The following is a 21,654-nucleotide window of genomic DNA, read 5'->3' as shown; positions in this document are numbered from 1 at the left end:
TGCTAGCGAAAATAATTAGTTAAACTGTTATACAAAATAACGATACGGCTCTCTTCCCATTGATTGATGTATGGTCGATCTTTTACTTATCTCCACTGTGGTGTAACGGGTTCTTCTTTTGACTTTCACGCAGACGACCGGGGTTCGAAACCTAGTCTTTCCCTTCTTTTTGCGATGTAGGAATAATTCAATTTGGTGCACGTTGAGAGCTATATAAAGAATGACATCCTCAATGCATGTAGATTTATAATATTTTAACTTGAAACTAGGCTACTTTGGCGTATAATCATTAATATTATATTCCAAAAAATTATATTGGAAACACGGGGTTTCGAACACCGGTCGCTGGGTTGCCAGGATTGAGCACTACCGCTGCGCCACTGTGCCAGATGGGATAAATTCATTGTTTATACATTAATGAACGAGACAAGATCCACAATCCACGCATAGACACTTCAATTTTATGCTTGAATGAAACACAATCCAGGCGCTCCATTAAACATCCACAGCGGAGAATATGAAAGGAATCAGAGCCAAACGAGCGATAGGTTTCAATCATTAAAAATATCCCCGCGGGATTCACATTTGCAATGCTGCGCGTTGTTAAAATAACCACATAATGTGTACATCGCACCGAGCGAGCGCCACGGTATATAACGTGCATTATTTAGGACAAAGTGAATTTAGTATCAGCATTTTGGGTCTATTTTACATTTCAAAAGCCCCCTCTGGAAGAATGGAGCACAAAAACGTAATTCAGAATGGTATAAAGCAGATCCTAGACTGTGGGAATAATTTCAGGAAACGCGCTGTCACTTTCTTTGCGGGGGCGTGGCTGTGCTTCATCCGGCTAACTTGAACTTAAACCCTGCTTTCGACCAGGCTCAAACTTTTGGATCTGTTGTCATGGTGATTTGGACAATCCAGGTACGGGGAACCGGAAAGTCCGGCTTAAGTCAGACTTAACCGAAAGTTATCCGGCTAACTCAGTTATCCAGGTACGGGGAACGGGGCCCAGAAGTCCTGAACCATCTCACATTCATATAGCATGTGAACCAATGTACCTCTATCTTTATTACACCTCCATATATCATTTTTTCATTCATTAATTTTATTTTGTTTCGTACATGGGGGTACAGTTCATCTTTGCACAATATCACCAACATCTTTTTACATGATACACCCATGGCCGAAAAGGAGCAGGATGAAGAAAACTCATGTTTCCTGCCCATTTCCAAACTTCATATTTATTTTAACATAATGGTCAGCTCAAGTGCACCTTACAGCTTCATACCATATAATAATAATATAATAATAATCATTACCATAACTATGATAACAATAAGAATAATAATGATAATATGACCATGAATAATAATAACAATAATAACGGTAATAATAATACAATAATAATAATAATATTGCTAGCTATCCAATAAACAAACAAAAAAGATAAACCTGCGTCACGAGCCTCAGATGCATGGAAAAGAGAAAAAAACTAAAAATAAATAAAATCAGATACAGAGAAATGTATACCTGCTGTTCATATGTTCTCATTGTTCTGTCTTTAAAAGTATTTTTTAGTTGGAAAATATTTGTACAGTACTTCAACTCATTATGAAGAGAATTCCAGAGTTTGACTCCCACACATCTGTGTCAGGGTTGTCCGTGCAGCACACTGATGTTTAAAATGACCTTCCCTTCTATGCTCTCCATTTTGTGATATGAGGACAAACCTGTTTTGTAGATTGGCTGGTAATGCTTTACTTTTGGCCTTGTGCATAACTACTCATGTCTGTAACTTAACTAGCTCTTGCAATTTCAATAATCCAGAATTAATAAATAATATGTACATGTGTTCTCGATAGTCTGCTTCACAAATAAAGACCAAGTCTTGACATTTTCGATGGAGTCCAGTATCTCCTATTCATTATTTTGAATCTAATTAGACGTGTATGCATGTCTCGGGCTATAGAGTACCATGACTGTACTGTTGTTTTCCAGACCTCATTATTATGTTATTTATTTAACTACATATTGACAACTCAGATGTCTACACTGTGAGTGTGATATTCTAAAAGTCCAGGCATAATATCTTGAATGCTCCCTAAACAAAAAGATTTTGTCCCAAAATTGGATATCATATTCATATTTTTCAATGGTAAATTGTTTGGAAACCTTTGGGGTGGAGGGGTCCTTCATCTTTTCAGGAAGTAGGACAACATCTCTGAAGGACATTGGAAGGTTAGGTGAGTTTACCCCTCTTAGCTTTCTCAATATATAAGGTATATTATGGCACTTCCACTTTTAGACCTTTCACACTGTCTTTTGGTGTGACACATTTTATGCAAAAATAAGATACTTTTTAGTCAATACTAAACTTAAATCTATATTGCCATGTGCCAATGAGCATGTTGTTAGCATGCTAGCATATAGCCCCAATGCACTAAGTTCATGAAACAGCATATGGTGTGACACTTCATCATATGGTGTGACAGGGTTTTCTCGTCCCACCATATGATTCATGTGTCACACTAGGCTATATGATAGGAACGGCATTTAACTCGATACATAATGCTATTTCATACATATTTACATTTAGTCATTTAGCTGATGCTTTTATCCAAAGCGACTTACATGTTCTGTATGACAAGTCAAGACTCTATTAGCTGAGTAACAATGTTCATCAAAGTGTTGAGTGCTACAGTGTAGGTTAGTTTATTATGACAAGTGCATGACAGTAAGTTTAGTTAGGGTTAGATAAAAAAAGAAAAAAAAAAGTATTATTATATATTTTTTCAGATAATGGTTGAAGTGCGTCTTTAGTCGACGGCGAAAGGTTGGACGGGTTTCGGCTGTCCTAACTGGGGTGGGTAGTTCATTCCACCATTGTGGGGCAAGGACTGAGAAAAGGCAGGTTCTCCTTGATGACCATCCCGGAGCTCGGATTGGAGTGGGTCTATATTTTACAACTAATACTTAAGTTGAATGAATATTTTGTCCTTTTAACACTTTTTTGTCCCTGTATTATAAGCACCTTTTCCAAGGTATACCTACTTGTATCCCTACTTCCCTACTATTCCATTTCTCAAACTAAATCCATGTTTTATCAACAAGATGTTGTAGTTGAAATGTTTCCCTTTCGCTAGTTTTTTTCAGTTTGAGACAGATTTCAGTAGAGGGATGGCGAGTGCAGAAAGAACAAGGAAATACAGGGAGAGATTAAATGGAGATCCTGTGAGGAGAGAGGAGGTCCTGAGAAAAAGATGAGAAAGGTAAATCAAACCATTAAACAGATCAAATATGTTAGTTGTACAACATGTGCTGTACACTGAGACCATAGAACAGGTAGCCAAGTATATCTAGAAATCTCATAGTGTAAGTAAGTAAGTAAGTAAGTAAGTAAGTAAGTAAGTAAGTAAGTAAGTAAGTAAGTAAGTAAGTAAGTAAGTAAGTAAGTAAGTAAGTAAGTAAGTAAGTAAGTAAGTAAGTAAGTAAAGTTTATTTATATAGCACTTTTCACAGAGACAACTCACAAAGTGCTTTACATACAGCAGAAATAAAATAAAAAATAAAATATAAAAAATAAAAAGCAAGAACCATTCAAGAGATAAGAGACAGAACAAAAACACAATGCATCACAGAGAAAGAAAAGAAAAAGACATATTTTATACCTGGAGGATGTTATATTGACGAGGCTTAACCCGAGGTTCAATAAGATTCCTTTATTGACTCGTTCGTATCTGCATCCATTCATGTCGCTCACGTCTGTCACGTTCAACTTGTGTGTGTCGCCTTCCTGGTGACGTCACAATAACAACAGCAATCAAAGAGGTTCAAACCCGAACCTAATACATCACATCCTTCTCTTTAACATATTTTTTTTTTCTCAAACAGAACTTAGTATTCTACCTTTGTTTAGCTTGAACTCTTGCTAACACGTCCTATTTCCCAAAAACAAACTTAACAAACATTTCCCAACTTAAATGTTTACTCAAGAGCATCCACCTGCTGTAAATGAAATAACAATGTTAGTCACAGACAACTTTCACTTTAAAGGATCCTGTAACTTAAACCCACTTGAACCATGACATAATGCAAAGCACTTAATGCGAAAACTTGAATATGAAAATACTCCAACAACATGCATATGAAAACACTCCAGTTACTCTCTGTATCTAGGAGGTAGTTTAACTGGTCTACCAGACCTAGTCTGATACGGCTGCGTTTCAGATTGTCCATCATGTGTCTCTGTTTGGTCTGCAACACCTGTGTTCTCTGCTGAACGTGTGCGTGTTGCCAGATTTTCTCTCGTGTCACAGTCCACGTTCTGGTAAGCATCCTGTTCATTTGTAGATGGAAAAGTTCTCTCCTCCGTTTGTCTCAGGTATTTTCTGTTTCTCCTGTACTGTCTCCCATCCGGTGTGCGAACCACATATGAACGCGGTTGGTCATGTTTGTGCAGGACCACGGCCGGCTGCCATGTTTCACCTCTTTGAACCCTGACGTTTTCTCCTGCTTGTAGGTCAGGCAGTCTTTTTGTTTGCCTATCGAAGTAGAGTTTTTGTTTCTCCTGTTTGTCACTCAACTGCCTACGCACGTATGTAGTTCCTTCTGGAGTGAGCAGTGATGTCGAGGCAGGCAGTTTTCCTTTCAGCCGCCGTCCCATGAGCAACTGTGCCGGTGATAGTCTTACACCTTCCAGCGGTGTGTTGCGATACTCCAATAGCGATATGTAGGGGTCGCCATTACTTCCTTCTGATTTCTTCAGCATATTTTTGATAGTCTGTACTGTTCTTTCTGCTTGCCCATTTGACTGGGCGTGACCGGGACTCGACGTGGTGTGGATGAATTCCCAGCTTTCTGCAAAGTCCTTGAACTCAGCACTGGAATACTGAGGACCATTATCCGTGAAGACAACATCTGGCAAATATTGATTTCAGTCCGACAATGACACTGCCACTGGTAGTGTCTCTCAGTTTTGTGATTTCCGGGAATTTTGAGAAATAGTCCACACACAGCAGGAACTCAGATCCCTTATAATGAAAGAGATCACTCCCTACTTTTGACCACGGTCTGTCTGGTACTGGGTGTGGGAGCAACGGTTCTCTCTGATTGTTGTTCCTGTTCTCATTACATATGGCACACTGAGATACCATCTCCTCAATTTGTGAAGACATGCATGGCCAATATAAAATGTCTCTGGCTCTTTCCTTGCACTTAACAATTCCTAAGTGTGACTCATGGATTTTGTTAATCATTTCTTGTCTCAACTGCTGAGGAACAATGAGCTTCGCTCCCTTGAACATCAGACCATCTGCGTGTGAGATTTCTTCTTTAAATGTCCAATAGGGTTGAATTTCCTTTTGTACAGCACTTCTGTCTTTCGGCCATCCCTTGAGTGTGGTTTCTTTTAGTAGCTGCATTTCGGGGTCTTCTGCCGTTGCTGTTCTGAATGTGTGCAGTTTCTCCTCTGATATCGGCAGCTGCAGAGTGATCATATTCACTTCCAAGTCTTTCTCCAATAGATCTTCTTTCTGCTCTTTCAGGAACGCTCGACTTAGAGCATCTGCAATATGAAGTTCCTTGCCTGGCCTGTAGGTGACTTTTAGGCTGTACCTTTGCAACCTAAGCAGCATTGACTGTAGCCTCATAGGAGCGTGGTGTAAAGGCTTTTTAAAGATGCTCTCCAAAGGCTTGTGGTCGCTCTCAACGTGTATGCTTTTTCCATAAACATACTGATGGAATTTTTCACATCCATAGATTATAGCAAGTAGCTCTTTTTCTATCTGGGCATACCTGCGCTGACATTCAGTGAGAGACCTAGACCCAAAAGCTACAGGTTGCTCATCTTGTAGTAGGACCGCTCCGAGGCCTTCTGAGCTGGCATCTACTGACATAGTCACTGGTTTGTTGACGTCATAAAACTTCAGGGTTGGAGCACTAGTGACCAGCTGTTTGATTTGTTCAAAACTCCTCTTTTGTGGTTCCTCCCAGTGCCACTCTATGTCATTTTCAAGCAGCTTCCTTAACGGTGCACTGACATCTGACAGATTTGGTATGAACTTGGCGAGATATTGAACCATACCATTGAACCTGAGCAGGTCCTGTTTGTTCTGTGGTGGGGGTATTTGTGTCACTGCTCTCACCTTCTCCCCATCTGGTTTCAGCCCACTGGCGCTGAGTATGTGTCCTATGTATCTTATTTCACTTGTCCTGACAGCGCACTTGTTCCTGTTCAGTTTCAAGTTGTATTCCCTTGCTCTGTCTAACAGTTTAAGCACCCTGTGGTCGTGCTGTTCCTTGGTGTCTCCCCATACAAGCATGTCATCTATGATGTTTACGACACCTTCTAGACCTTCAATCATCTGTGCTATTGCCCTTTGAAACACCTCTGGCGCAGATGAAATACCAAACGGTAGACGTAAGAATCTGTACCTACCTATGGGAGTGTTAAAGGTGCATAGCTTTGAACTTTCTTCGTCAAGCTTTATTTGCCAAAAACCCTGATTAGCGTCTAACACTGAGAAGAACTTGGCGTTTGGCATACGGGAAACTACTTCCTCCACAGTGAGCAATGGGTAATGCTCCCGTTTAATAGCTTCATTTAAGTCCTTAGGATCCATGCAGATTCTGAGTTTATTTGGTTTGACCACAGTCACCATACTGTTAACCCACTCAGTTGGCTCAATCTGCCTTGTTATTACCCCCAATTTCTCCATGCGCTGTAGTTCCTCAACTACCCTGTCTCTGAGCGCGACTGGGACCCTCCTGGGAGCATGCACTACAGGTGTAACAGTGGGGTCAACTTGAATATGATGCTGACCGGGTAAGCAGCCCAGTCCACTGAACAGATCATCATAATCCTTAAGAATGTCACTTTCCTTGGAAATGTCATGCATTCTCTTTACTAAACCTAGTTTCTCACAAGTGGCTCCGCCTAGTGTAGCTGGTACATCCTGCTGTGTAATTTCAAACTCTATATTATGCTTTTGGCCTTTGTACTCACATGTCAGTGCTCTCTTGCCCAGTGGTGAAATCTTTTGCCCAAAGAAAGCAACTAGTTTGCATTTGCTCACCCTGAGTCTGCCTCTAACGTCCAGTTCATTCAGCGTTTTCACTGACATGGCGTTGCAGTCAGCGCCTGTATCCAGTTTGAAAGTCACTGCTTTTCTGTTTATCCTCACTGTTTCATTCCACGGATTTTCCTTGAATTTTGTCTCCATCAGTCTGATGTGTTTTTCCTGCTCCACTTCGACTGTGCCGATGAACATTTCCTCCTCATCACTCTCACTCTGCTCAATTGCATGCAACTTTTTTTATATTGGTGCTGTGGTGGGCCCTGCGTTCTACACACCTTGGCAAAGTGATTTCTCTTGTGGCATGATTTACATGTTTGTCCAATTGCCGGACATGTCCTTGTTCCATGTCTGTAACCACATCTGTAGCAACTTGACTCATCTGGTTCAGTATGACCTGTGCTATCTGCAACTTTACTGTCTTTTGGCCTGACTGTTCTCAGTCTGTTCACATCCACCTCTTCTGTCAGTGCTTTCACTTGACTGGTTGTGATCTCACTCGCACGGCAAATATCCAAGGCTTTTGCTAGTGTGGTAGTTTCTCAAACAAACCTGTGTAAAAATGTATTGTACACCATGGATCTCAGAATGGCGAAATGGGAAAGGTAATCTGCAACATTACACATTACAAATTCAAAGCCACTCCTCCCTAATGCTCCAGAACTGTCTGCATTTTTATCTCCTGGGGAGGTGATGAGATTAGCAGTTGAGTGATTTAGCATTTAATCATGGATACAACGCCCAGGGAAAATTCCTATCCCATGGCGGTTACAGCCTTAAGATCAAAGAGCCTTCCTGCTAGACATTGGGTCTACAAACACGAGCCCACAGGAAGTCTGTTGTTCACAAGGAGGGGAGTGAAGAACACCAGGTGTGGTGTTTTCTATCCCCCCCTGTGAACAAAAGGCACCACGGAAATAGCTTAGATCAAAGGGTTCCCCATTTTGAAACCGACATCGGGGTTGAAACTGTTGGGGAAACGCCTACTAAGAAATTCCGTTCTGTCGTCACTTCCGTGTGACTAGCCTATTGACAGACAGAGCTATTGGTCCTCCAATCAGTAAGCTCGGTAATGCTTAGAAGGATACGCCCGCCTGACGTAACATTAGGGGCGGAGATCTAGATTTGAATATGACACGCTCTGCAGAGAGAGCGACACAACTCCACGGACAATTGAACGATCAACAGCCAATCTACATACTCCCTTGACTGAAGGCGGACCGACCGGCGATACACAGAGACGGCATTCTAAAACACCATCGAAGGACAAAGAAACTGAAGACGAGAGCTGCTTATAGCTACAAGCTTTTTAGATACAGAAATATTTAGACTAAAGTCTCAGGAACTTCGGCATAGTGAAGGCGACCCTGAAGGCTTTATTGCAAGTGTTCTTTCAAATCTTTGATTTGTATTAATGAAATCCTTTTTTATTAAACCAACGGATTTTTCAAAACTGCTCCGACCTCTGTTTCTTCAAAACCGCCGTTTTCTCTGTTGCTGACGTGCAGAAACCATTACCTGGTTACTGCATTTTGTAGATAATACTTCTAGGGCTTGGTAAGGTAAAACACAACGCAGATAGATTATAAGCTAGGAAGATTACTACAATTTTGGTGTCGTGGCCCTAGAATTATTACGACCGTTGGAACGAGAATTTTTTTTTTTTACTTCTTCATTTTTGTCACTCAACAAGACGACATCACCGACCGGAGCTGATACACAGGTGAGTGATTATGGAGATTACGGGCGTTCAATTCGAACCTACAGGGGGGTTGCTAAGATATTGCCTCATGTTACTGTAATACTGTAATGTGGAGATGTGTGGGGAGGCATGACTACTCGATTTATGGGGCAGGTCGGGGCGTCGGATGGCGACAGATGAAAGGCTTTACTGATCATGAGGCTCGGTAAATCTGGTTGGCGTTCGACAGGAGCGCGTCCTGTGTTATGGGAACCCTAGAACATTTCTCAGGAGACGGGCGCTATGATGTTGGTAATTTTTGCGTGTCTGAATAGTGGGAGAGCCGTGTGTGTATGGGCTCTGTCGCTATTTGGATCATGTAAATCAGGTATAGTAAAGACGAAGGGCGATCGGTATGAATCGGGTCTTGTTGTGCGATCACAGGATTACCACGGGAAGGTTAATATAAGCGGGGCTGGTGTGTTTAGGGGGCTGCAATAATATGGTTTTCTGGCTGAGCGTGATAAACCGGCATTACGACGGGCCATGGTATCTGCGGAGATTATCGGCCGAATTAAATGAAGAAATATGTTCGTTCTTAGGACGTATTCGAGCGGATCAGGACGGCGTAGGGTTGTTTGCAGGGTGAGTCTGCGAATTAAAAGAACCCGATTTGCTTAAGGAGATCCTTTTTAATATATTGAACATGCCGGCATATTAATTGATTACGTGCGCTGTGATGAGGGGCGAACGATGTGCTTGGAAACATTTCGGTTAAAAGACTGATTAAGTACTTAGTGGGGATTCGATTACAGAGCTATTGTAAACTTAAACATTAACTATAGTAAGGTGTGCGATTACGCTTGGTCTCGTTTTTAATAGTCGCGCGGTAGTTATTGTATAAAGTGAAACGGAATGTGGGATCTGCCGCACGGGCGTTCATGTGATAATAATAGGTAAGCTTGGGACGAGGTGTGTGTTGTTCATTTATGGTTAGGCATGGCAGTGATGTGTTTGTTTGGATATGAGTAAAAGGATTTATGGTTGTGTTGTACGTTGCGTGATGTAGTATGGATTAAATCTGTAAACTGGCACTTATAATATGACTGAGAACGGTTTTTAACGTTGTACCTAGTGGGCGCGCTACGTCCGCTGCGCCACCCAGCCATGAAGTGGGGGCGCGTGCATGTTCGTCAAAGCTCGTGCTGGACAAAGCGCGTTCTCGTCAAAACTCGTGCGTGTCGTGGCGCGCGGCTATAGGGTGTAGCAGGCCGCTGGTCGTAGACGAGCGGCTAGGCTAAGCTATATGCTATAATAGCTCGTCGCAGCTCGCTTAGGGCTGTTCGATACTGTATGTTGTGAATGAGATGATATTGCAGTGTAACTGAATTGTCATTGATGTTGAATGCGTCGTGTGAGTTTGCAGTATTGGCTAATGTTTAAACGGTATTGGCTGAATGTTTGAACGGATGCTGGATGTGTGGGGAATGGCCGTGTGTGAGATTCGCGCATGCGCACTTGTGAGAGAGGACATTGTGTGTGGTGTGGGACGTGAATGAGTGGAATGAATTGTGATGTGGTTAAAAGTAGACTAGGTGGCGCCGGAGTCAACCTGGGGATTCAGTCCTGCCTGCTGAAGCAGGCTGGAGGGGGTCCTGGGGTAATCTCGCGATGCGCGGCCGTTTTAAGTGGGGCGCAGTGGTCGCCATTTTAGACGGGGCAGGGGTGGCCATTGTAAGGGGTTTATATTTTCAGAGTGATGTGGTAGGAACTGCACTAGGGGGCGGTAGAGGCGTCATTTGGACTCCCGTCCTGGGCAGGCATAGGAAGTGTTTGACTGGTGCAGTTTATGTCGTGCGTGGCTTCAGTAAGGTTGGGCCTACCCCCCCCCTCTCTCCCTCTTTCCATCTCTCTACCCCCCCCCCTCTCTCCCTCTCTCCCTCTCTCTCTCTCTCTTTTTTCCTACCTCCCTTCCCGCATGCCCCCCCTCTCTCCCTCTCTCTCTCTCTCTCTCTCTTTCTCCCTCTCTCTCTCCCCGCACCCCCTTGCCTCCCTATCTCTCCCTCTTTCCATCTCTCCCTCCCTGCCTCCTTTCCCGCCTACCCCCCCCCCCCTCTCTCCCTCTCTCCCTCTCTCTCTCTCTCTTTCCCGCATGCCCCCCCCTCTCTCCCTCTCTCCCTCTCTCTCTCTCTCTCTCTTTCTCCCTCTCTCTCTCCCCACACCCCCTTGCCTCCCTCTCACTCTCTTTTCCTACCTCCCTTCCCGCATACCCCCCCCTCTCTCCCTCTCTCTCTCTCTCTCTCTCTTTCTCCCTCTCTCTCTCCCCACACCCCCTTGCCTCCCTCTCACTCCCTCTTTCCATCTCTCCTTCTCTCTCCTCTCTCTCTCTCTCCCTCTCTCTCTCCCCACACCCCCTTGCCTCCCTCTCACTCCCTCTTTCCGTCTCTCTCCCTACACTCCCTATACCCCCTTCTCCTCTCTTTCCCTTCTCTCTCCTCCCTATCTTTCTCTCTTTTCTCTCTCTCTCTCTCCCCCTCTCTCTCCCTCCCCCTCTGCGTTTGGGCAGTTACAAAGTATGGCGTATTGTGTGATATGTTTTACGGTTTGGAACGGGTCTGTTCGGGACCACGTGCCCCCCCCCCCCCCCCATTGCCTCTTTCTCTCCCTCTTTCCTCCCCTTTATGCCTTTCCTTTCTGATCTCCCCCATTTCCCTCCCCTTGCACTTTCTCTCCCTTACCCCTCCCCCCCCCCCTCTCCTTTTTTCCTTCTGCCCCCCTCTCTCTCACTCTTTCCCTTTGCACTCTCTCTCCCTTCCCTCCCCCCCCTCTCCTTTTTTCATTCTACCCCCGTTCCCGTTGCGTCCCTTACACGCCCTCTTTCCCTCTCTCTTCTGCCCCCCCCCCTTTCTCTCTCACTATTTCCCTTGGCTCTCTCTTTCCCTTCCCTCTCCCCCCTCTCCTTTTTTCTCCCTCTTTCCCTCTCTTTTCTGCCCCCCTCCTTTTCTCGCTCCCTCTTTCCCTTTGCCCCCCCCCCCCCTTCTGCATGGTTTTCTCTCTCTCTCCCTTTCCCCCCCCCCCCCTCTCCCTTTTCTCTTCTACCCCCCCACTCCATCCTTTACCTCACTCGCTGAGCCCTTCTCTCTCTCCCCCCTCTTCCTTCATAGGACCGGCATAGAGATACATGTTTTCCCTCTGGCCCGGTCCTCTCTTGACCGGTCGGCGGTTTCGTCGCGGCCTTTCTCTCCTGCCCTCCATGGGGTGCCGGGGTGTCCTGGTATTGTGTTTAGGTTGGAGCCTTCATGTCAGTGGACTGTGGTGTGTGTAGTTATAAAGCTGTGTTGTTATTTGTGGGGATTGCAGGACATATTAGGACACGCGCCGGTGAAGGAGGAAGGAGGAGGAGGACGGAACATTCAACATGGTTCCTGGTTTGAGTGACAGTAGTGGGCGGGTGCTTCGGGGGTGTGTTGTGGTGGTGGTTTGGTTGTGTGTGTTGGCCAGTATGATACTGTATGGTCCATATCAGCGGCCTGAACAGCCAGAGGTGGTGGTAGTGGGTAGAAGGTCGCTGCCAGACCATCGCGGGAATCTGTTTTTGGGGATGGCAAGGACGGTGGCTAGGATGGCTAATAGGTTGGATTGCTATGTGTGCGGCTTGGCCCCACAAGCGGCCGATGCGGGTCTTCCTCTGATTGCGCACCCCTTAACGAAGTGTCATGCCAACGTGTTGAGGGACGTGCCTCTCCCTCGCCTGTGTGACGGGGTGAGTCATGATAAGATGTTGAAGTATTTGGGCCGGGAGTTGGGGTCGAATAAGGCTGTGGGTTATGCAGCGCTGAGGGACAGTAGCCCCATTCCAGTGGCGTTTAGGGCGGCTGGGTTTGAGATGTGCGTAGAGGGGAGGTCCGGTGGTAGGAACGTGGGGTATTTGGACGGCTGCTTGGGTGATAGTGGAGTCTGGGGTAAGGATTCGGAGGCGCCAGCCCCTAGTGGGGCGTTTTGGATTTGTGGTGGGTTTGCGTACGCCGCGTTACCATTTAACTGGAGGGGTAGGTGTGCGTTGGGGTATTTAGTGCCGGCTATGAGGGTGTCAGATGTTTTGCCGACACTTCCCGAGTCAAGGAGTAGGAGGGATGTGGACCACTTTTTCAGGGTGGCGTTTCCCTGGTATGGGACGTATGCGAACATGGGTGAACTGGACCATTTAGCGAGAGTGTTTGAGGATATGGCGGCTACGACCGCGAAGGGTATGACCCTGGAGGCTCAAGAGCTACGGTCCTTAAGACTGATGGAACTGCAGTCAAGGACAGGTTTGGACTTCCTGTTGGCGAGTTCAGGAGGCACGTGTGCATTGATTGGTCAGGAATGCTGCACATTTGTCCCAGCAAATGATGAAGGTGGCTTACCAGCGATTATAGAGCATTTGAAGAATATTACTAGGGAGATGCAGGTCCCGAGGGAGGACTCGTGGGAAGACTGGGGGCATGGTCTGATGGGCTATATAGGATGGACGATTGTTAAGTATCTGCTGTGTGCTGTGGTGATGTTTGCAGTTATAGTTGTTTGTGTGAATGTAATCAGGGTGTGTGTGGTGTATGTGTTCAGGACTCTCGGCGCGGCTGGTTCTGCGTCTGAGGACCCACGCTGCTCGGCCGCACCTGCGTATACGATGATGGTAGTAAGGGATGGCGCGGAGGGTGGCAGGGTGGGTGTGGGCGTTCCGTTAAAGCCGAGATGCCCGGCGTACGCGCTGGCAACTATTCTCTGATCTGGGTGGTGGACATTCAGGGTTGGGGAGTGGGAGGGTCGGAGCGTGCGTGTGGGTGTGGGGCGGGGGACGTTCCTGGACGACCGTACGTTGCCGTTGGCGAGATAAGGTTGTGTATGCAATTGTGTTTTTTTCCATAGTAGGTACGTTTGAATTGACTGTATGATGTGGGGCGGTGTACCCGGAGTTCGGTGTTGGGTCTGGTCGGCTGTGCATGGCCGTCCGGCAGGGCACTGGACTCTGGGGATATTGGCCTGGAGGACGGGATAAGTTGCTGGGATGCTGACTGCTTTGTACCTGTGGTGAGGTGTGTTCAGACCGCTGTGGAGGGGCTGTCAGGGTCTCTTCAGTGAACAGGGTTGACACCTCACGGCGTGCATGGCGCGGCGTCCATAGCATTCTTTAGATTATCTCTGGGGGACACGAGTCTGAGTGACAAGTGTCCCCTGGGGGGTGTGGTACTGAATAATGGAAAAGAATGTGAAGAAATGGATGTAACTATACTAATCAAGATGTTTTTGTTTTCCGAGGAGTATCAGAATTGGAGCGGAATCAAGCGGAAGTAAAGGAGAGCCGAAATTCGACAAAAAATAGGAACCCAGTGTGTTGACAGAGATCGAACGAGAAGAAAAACAGGGAGTAGAAACTGGCGGTATCACACACATGTATCAATTACAAATGTCTCGTGTTTAAGAGTGTATGAGGAAAGTAAAAAGATACTCATACAGTGAATGAAAAGAACCTCTCAGGAATTTGATTATAAAGAGTAAAGTACAAGTCCGGTTGATAAATTAACAAGAACTGTTGTCATTGTGTGCTCTGATCTCCAGCAGTTCGATTGGACACGCGGAACACCACAAATCAGGTAAGAATAGGAATTTCAGGTGAACAAGGGACAGAAGAGAATAGGAAGGGCCCACAGTGCCACTATTGGATGTCCGAGTAGGAGTCAGTCACAAGAAGCATAGACACCTACACTTAGATAGGGATTACAGAAGATACTTTTCTGCCTGTTGCCATTGTTACAAGATAAAAAAGATAAGGGAAACTTTAGGAAAATGGGGAGAAAAAGCGCATATAAGAAAATGAAAGCCGCAACCAAATCAGATAAGTCGACCATAATTGGATGGATGGAAGAGAGTCCAGTACAGATTATTGCCAACGAACACGACACGACAAAAGGTAACGAATATTACTTGAAAAAAGCAATTTATGTATCAAGAAGATGGAATGAAAGATGGGAAACGCTTGCGAAACGTTGGCCGGTCGAGGGTTCTTTTGATTTAGAGTTAATAGCTAATATACGAATGCTAATTAAGACATATGCATACCACGGGAACGAGGTGGCAAGGGCAAAGAAATATTTGCAAGAAACAAGCATGATAGACGCATATGCACGGGAAGCCGAGAGGAGAGATAGTGAGAAAAAGGCCATAGCAAATGGCAATGATGCAGACAAACCAGTAGAGGAGGTAGTCCCGGTCACCATAACTCCCCAGGCCCCTAGCACAACACCTGTCACCGCCCAAAGTGCAGTTCAGTTAGCCTCACCCACCCCAGCCTCCTATCTTATTGCTCAACAGGAAAGAATTGAGGGAGCTTTAGCACCCCCGCCATATGCCAGTAGGAATGGGGGGCCAATATACCCCATCTTACCTGTATTAGAGATGACGAGCCCTTATGAAATGACAGATGATGCGGGGAACAAAGAGACGGGACAAGCAAAGACATCAATTCAGCTGATAGCTAGGCAACCAGACAGTTCAACCCAGGCTCGGTCAGACAGAGAGTATGCGGCCGCCTCACGGCCAAGGGAAGGAATGGAAAGGATGTCAGAGCGAGCTAGAGTGATCCAAGAAGCTGAAAGAATGGGACAGGAAAGCTATGAGACACTGTTAAAACAGAAAGATTGGGCAAGGATGAAGGCAACCTACGGCCATCCTCTAGAATTTTCTGACCACCAGAGAGGGTATGACCACCAGAGAGGGTATGACCACCAGAGAGAGTCTGTCCGCCAGCGGGAGTACTTACAAAGCCCCCCAGCTCCTGCGCCCCACTCCGTATACCAAACTCTCCCTCCCCCACACCCCCAGTCCAGCAGGGGGGTAGACCCTGGCAGTTTCGCGGTTGGTCTCACGAAAGCACAGTGGGTGGATATAGATGCCGTCGGACCAGCGCAGGAAGGTAAGAAGCCGGAGGCTATCGACATCGAACTTGGGGGGCAGATGATAAAGATAAAAGACGATCTGACAGGGATAGATCAGGCGCTCATGGATTTGGACAAGGACCACGCTGACATAATCAGTCGGTTTACGGGCCACGACACTGCAAACGTTGCAGGGGCGGATGAGTATAAAGAGATCATCAGGATACGGGCTGGCATTGAGGGAAAACTAAACGCCCTGCAAGACAAAAAAGCAGAGCAGAAAGAGGCCCTCAAGAAAGTAGAAGATGCTGTAAGGGAGAGAATGCAGACCAGATCACAGATGAAAAATAAGCCACCCCCTCTCCAAGCCCCCGTCCGCATGGCTCCTATAATAGTAAGAGGACAGGACCTGGAATATCACCCCTGGAAGGCGTCTGACATGACACAGGTGACTGAGAAATTGCCGCCCCTCCAGAATGGGGCCAACCCATGGATTGCCCAACTGGAGGAGTTGATGGTCGGACAAGAAATGGCAATGGGGGATGTCAAGAAAATATTGACAACCATGATGGGAAAAGACGGCATGGAAAGGATACTGGAGATGGCTGGCCTGCATGGTCATGTGGGGACTGGAGCGCATGATGCGGACCTGTTCACACGGTACAGGGGAGTAACGTGGCTGGCCCTACGAGACACCTATCCAATGAGACTGCACCCAGACCAAATTCAGATTGGTACTCTGGGGGCAACAACCCACCCCAGGCTGTACGTACGACAAGCCTATGCCGCGTGGAAGAACACAACTGGTCAGGAGGCAGGACTTGACCGTATGCATGAAGCCACGTTAAGAGCCAAGATTGAAAACGGCCTCCCCCTAGAGGTAAGACAGAAATTGGCCGAGGTGGTGTCATTGTCAAGTATGGCAGTGAACTTTTATATTGATCAGGTGGTCCATTACGTTGAACTATATCGGAAAAAAGAGCAAAGGACAAAGGAGAAGGATATGGATCAACAACGTAAGATCATGTATCAACAGCCAACCGATGCAGGGAAGGTAGTGGAATACCTTCAAGCCTTAGTCCAGGCGCCACAACCAAGAGGTGGGACAGGCGATGAAGGGGAACAACGTGAACAAAGACAGGCTCAAGCGGGAACACAAGGGGGTCCTGCGCCGGAACAACAACAAAGGCCAAGAGGAGCACCCGGGTGGCAGCCACGAGGAAGAGGTGGAGGCAGAGGCAGGGGCACGAACGGATACAGAAGTCGGCGGGTGGAGTGTTGGGCGTGCGGGGAGATTGGCCATATCGCACGGGAGTGTGGACAGGACCGGGGAAGAAATTGGCAAGGCCAAGGCCCACCCCAAGTTCAAGACCCTAGTGAGAACAATGGCCCGGTAAATCCAGCAAGAGGGCCAGATGAATCATTCTGAAGAGGCCCAGAGAGTCCAATGGGGAGGTGTCAGCTGTCAGTGTCGTCTTTGAGGGAGGAGCCTATTGTGTGCGTAACGGTGAATGACAAATCTGCCGAGATGATGGCAGACACCGGTGCGGCCTACACGGTAGTACAACCCCAAGACGCGACGCACCTAACCATGTCCGGTCGATACGTACGGACAATTGGATTTGAGGGAGTAAACCAGCTGACGCCTGTTACCGATCCTGTGACTCTGAGATATCAAGGCAGGGAAGCGACTCTCCCTGTGCTGGTCTCGGAAAGCACACCCATTAACTTACTTGGCCGAGATGGGCTGGGGTTACTGGGGATGGACATTAAATGTACTGCGGAGGGTTGCGTGATAGCCGAACGAGAAGACCAGTACTATCAGATGGTACAACGAATCGACAGCCAACCACCGGAGATTTATTGTCTAGGGGGACTGGACCAAGAGCTGCTTGGTCCAGCCTTGCAATGGGAGAAATGTATCACTGCCAATATGCCTGAAGCAAGTGATCCAAAGACCCCCTAGTTCAAGTTCAAGTTCAAGTTCTTTAATAGTTGTCATACAGAAGTACAGAATACTTTCATACAAAATGCTTCTTACTGTTACGCTCCAGAGACTGTGCTAGACAAGATAGTATCAAATAACATAATAACATAATATAGCATGAATTTAGAAGAAGAAAATGAGGTCACAGTGTTCGGTATAGACATATGTACAATGTTCTGAGTTACCATATAATATACAATACACAATACTATGCAGTGTACTAATGTACAGTACTATCTAGTGCAAAGCAGAAATGGGATGAGGTACAATTTTAGGTACAATTTACAGTAGGGTGTACGAGTTGTAGTGCAATCCTTCATCCATAAATATAAAGTGTGGGGAGTGGGTGCTACAGTGTGTTTGTTTAAAGTGGGTGTGTGCTATAAAGTGTGTGGAGTGGGTGCTACAGTGTGTTTGTTTAAAGTGAGTGTGTGCGTGTGGATGTGTGTGCTATGTGTGTTTGGTGGTTGTTGTTGTGTAGTGTTCATTCATTGTTCGTTTAGCAGCCTGATGGCCTGGGGATAGAAGCTACTTCTGAGTCTTTCTGTGCTCGCCTTGAGACTCCTGTATCGCTTGCCTGACGGCAGCAGTTCAAAGAGGCAGTTGTTCGGGTGGCTCGAGTCCTTAATAATTCTCTTAGCCTTCCCCTTGCAACGCTTGTAGTAAATGTTCTGGAGGGTGGGGAGCCCCCCTCCAATTGTGCGTTCGGCTGAACGTGTCACTCTTTGTAGTCTGCTTTGGTCTTTTGCAGTGCTATTCCCAAACCAGGAGGTGATGTTGCCGGTCAAGATGCTCTCTATTGTACATGAGTAGAAGTTCTTAAGGATCTTCTGGCTGACTTGGAACTTCCTTAGGCGCCTGAGGAAGTAGAGGCGTTGTCGTGCCTTCTTCACCACACTGTTAATGTGTGTGGTCCATGTCAAGTCCTCGGATATGTGGGCTCCGAGGTACTTGAAGCTGTTGACTCTCTCAACCGGTGCCCCGTCGATGCTGAGGGGGCTGTAGTCCTTGACCCCCGACCTCCTGAAGTCCACAATCATCTCCTTTGTTTTGCTGACGTTCAGGGAGAGGCTGTTTTCCTGGCACCATCCCGCCAGGACCTTGACCTCTTCCAGGTAGGCCCTCTCGTCGTTGGCAGAGATCAGGCCCACCACCACTGTGTCGTCAGCAAATTTGACGATTGTATTGCTACTCCGCTGAGCCACACAGTCGTGTGTGTACAGGGAGTAGAGGAGGGGACTCAGAACACAGCCCTGGGGGGCCCCTATGTTGAGGGTGATGGATGAGGAGGTGCAGTTGCCTGCTCTCACCACCTGGGGTCTGCCAGTCAGGAAGTCCAAGACCCACTGGCAGAGGTCATAGCCCAAGCCCAGGTCCCTGAGCTTGGCTATGAGTATGGAGGGGACTATGGTATTGAATGCCGAGCTGTAGTCGATGAATAGCATTCTCACATAGTTCCCCTATCATTGCACTCTGCAGTATCATAAAGATGCAGACTCGTCACAGACTAAGGAGTGGCTGAGGGTGCAACCTGACAAAGTACAGCTTAATGCTACCAATATCATATTGGGGCCGCAGGGAGCAGCGCTACGTATTGCACGGAGCGACTATCTGCATAAAGAACACGGCATTATGGACAGTGTTCCCCATGTGACTTTGAAGGTAATCAGCTCATGTGATCAACAGCACATCGGCGAAATGATGAAAAAAGCAGAAGGGATGGAGTTTGAACAGATGAAAGAAAACAAACGGATCTGGATAAGCCCTGATAAAAGGTTTATTAAGATCATGGTCCAAGGCACAGGGATGGGTCGTCCCCAAACTGTGCAACTATCCCAAGAGACACTGGGAGAACTCCCTAATGCATTAAGCCTCCAAGAGGACATGATGAAGGCAGTGCCTGAGACGCTGTGGGCAAAAAACAGCACTGACATTGGATTAATCAAGTCCGCTCAACCTGTGAAGGTGGAGCTTAGACCTGGGGCCACCCTGCCTTGGAAAAATCAGTATCCATTGAAGGAGAAAGCGGTGGCTGGAATCGAGCCACAAATCAAAGGACTTTTAGCTGCAGGAGTCCTACGGAAAACAACTAATCCCCGGAGCAACACGCCGTTGCTACCCGTGGAGAAGCCTGATACCTCTTACCGGCTGGTGCATGATTTAAGAGCTATCAACGAGGTGTTACTTGACTATCCAGCAGATGTCCCCGACCCCCATGTGCTATTGACATTTATCCCGTCGAAAGCTGAATACTTTACGGTTATAGATTTGTGTAGTGCATATTTTAGTGTGCCCTTGAGCAAGGAGTGCCAGCATTTTTTTGGTTTTACTTATAAGGATGAACATTATGAGTATACTAGGATCCCTCAGGGACTAAAGCATTCGCCACACATATTCAACAAAATCCTAAGGGAGGATTTAGAGGGGTTGGATACAGTCATGACCTCTAGGGTCATTCAGTACATGGATGATCTGATACTGTGCGCGGACGATCAGACAACATGTCATCGCGATTCCGTGAAACTGTTGCAGCTGTTGGCGGAAAACGGCCACAAAGTGTCGTTGAAAAAGTTGCAATATTGTAAACCTAAAGTGATCTATTTAGGACAAACAATTTCACAGGGCCATCGGGCTATTTCAGAAGAACATTTGGTGGCCATTAAGACGGCGCCCAAACCTGTGACGGTACGACAGCTAATGGGATTTCTGGGTATAATGGGGTACAGCTCTCCATGGGTCGAGAACTATACGGAAATAGTGAAACCATTGAGGGAAATGATAAAAGAGGCGGGCGTTGATAAACTGAGTAGTAAAGTGGTATGGACCGAGGATGGCTCACGGGCATTCGAAACAATCAAGTCCCGACTGTTAGAGGCGCCGGCCCTGGCTTTGCCTAACTATACCAAGAAATTCATACTCTACGTCTCTTCTTCTCCAGATCAGAAGCAGGCGTGCGCGGTGTTGGCCCAGAACACAAGGGTGGGGGCGCGACCGCAGCCGATGGCGTACTACTCAATTGCCTACTCGGAAGTAGAGATGGAGATGGCTCCATGCTACCGAGAAATGGCTGGAGTGTATACAATGTACGAGAAAGCCGCAAGTATTATGATGGGATATCCAGTGGATATCATGGTGAGGCATGACTTAAAGAGTCTGTTGGAGTCCGGTAAATATGCACTAACGATGCCTCGCATTAAACATTACTACAGACTTTTGGAACAGGAAGACGTGACGCTGGTCAGGTGTTCCATAACGAACCCGGCAGCTGACATCCCTACGCCTGAGGATGGAGAACCCCACGACTGTGTAGTCGAAGCCGAGAGGTACTCTAAACTCAGAGCAGACTTGCAGGCGTTTCCATTTAGCAGTCCAGATCTGGAATTATGGACTGACGGCTCTTGCTATCGAGTTGGCGAGGGACTAAAAGCAGGCTACTCCGTGGCAAGGTCACAGGGCGAAGGGCTTGTGGTGGAAAAGGCCGAAGCATTATCACAACCCTGTTCAGCCCAATTAGCAGAGTTGGTCACACTGACGGAAGCATGTAACATGGCAGAGGGCAGAACTGTAAATATTCATACCGACTCGGCCTATGCGCACGGCACAGCATTTTTATTTGGAACAGTGTGGAAAGGGCGAGGTTTTAAGAAAGCTGATGGAAGCGCCATAAAACATTGTAGTCAGATTAAACGGTTGTTAGAAGCAATTATGAAACCAAAGCAGATTGCGATAATCAAGTGTGCTGCTCACCAGTCAGACGAGTCGAAAATGACTCGAGGAAACAAAAGAGCAGATGAAGCTGCCAAGGAAGTGACAGGTGCCGACAGAGCAGGTAAGGTGTTGGTTATCACACACAGAGTTGAGTTAGAGGACAAGATAACCTACAAGGATGTTTTGACTTTCCAGGAGGAGGCTAGTCAGGTAGAACGGAACCTCTGGATAACCAGGGGAGCTTGTCAGGATGATTCAGCTTTGTGGCGCGACATCAATGGATTT

The sequence above is a fragment of the Notolepis coatsorum genome (genome assembly GCF_963971535.1).
Source record: "Notolepis coatsorum genome assembly, chromosome: 7".
In the NCBI taxonomy this organism is placed as follows: domain Eukaryota; kingdom Metazoa; phylum Chordata; class Actinopteri; order Aulopiformes; family Paralepididae; genus Notolepis; species Notolepis coatsorum.
The sequence above is the reverse complement of the archived record's forward strand: the minus strand, read 5'-3'. Positions refer to the sequence as shown.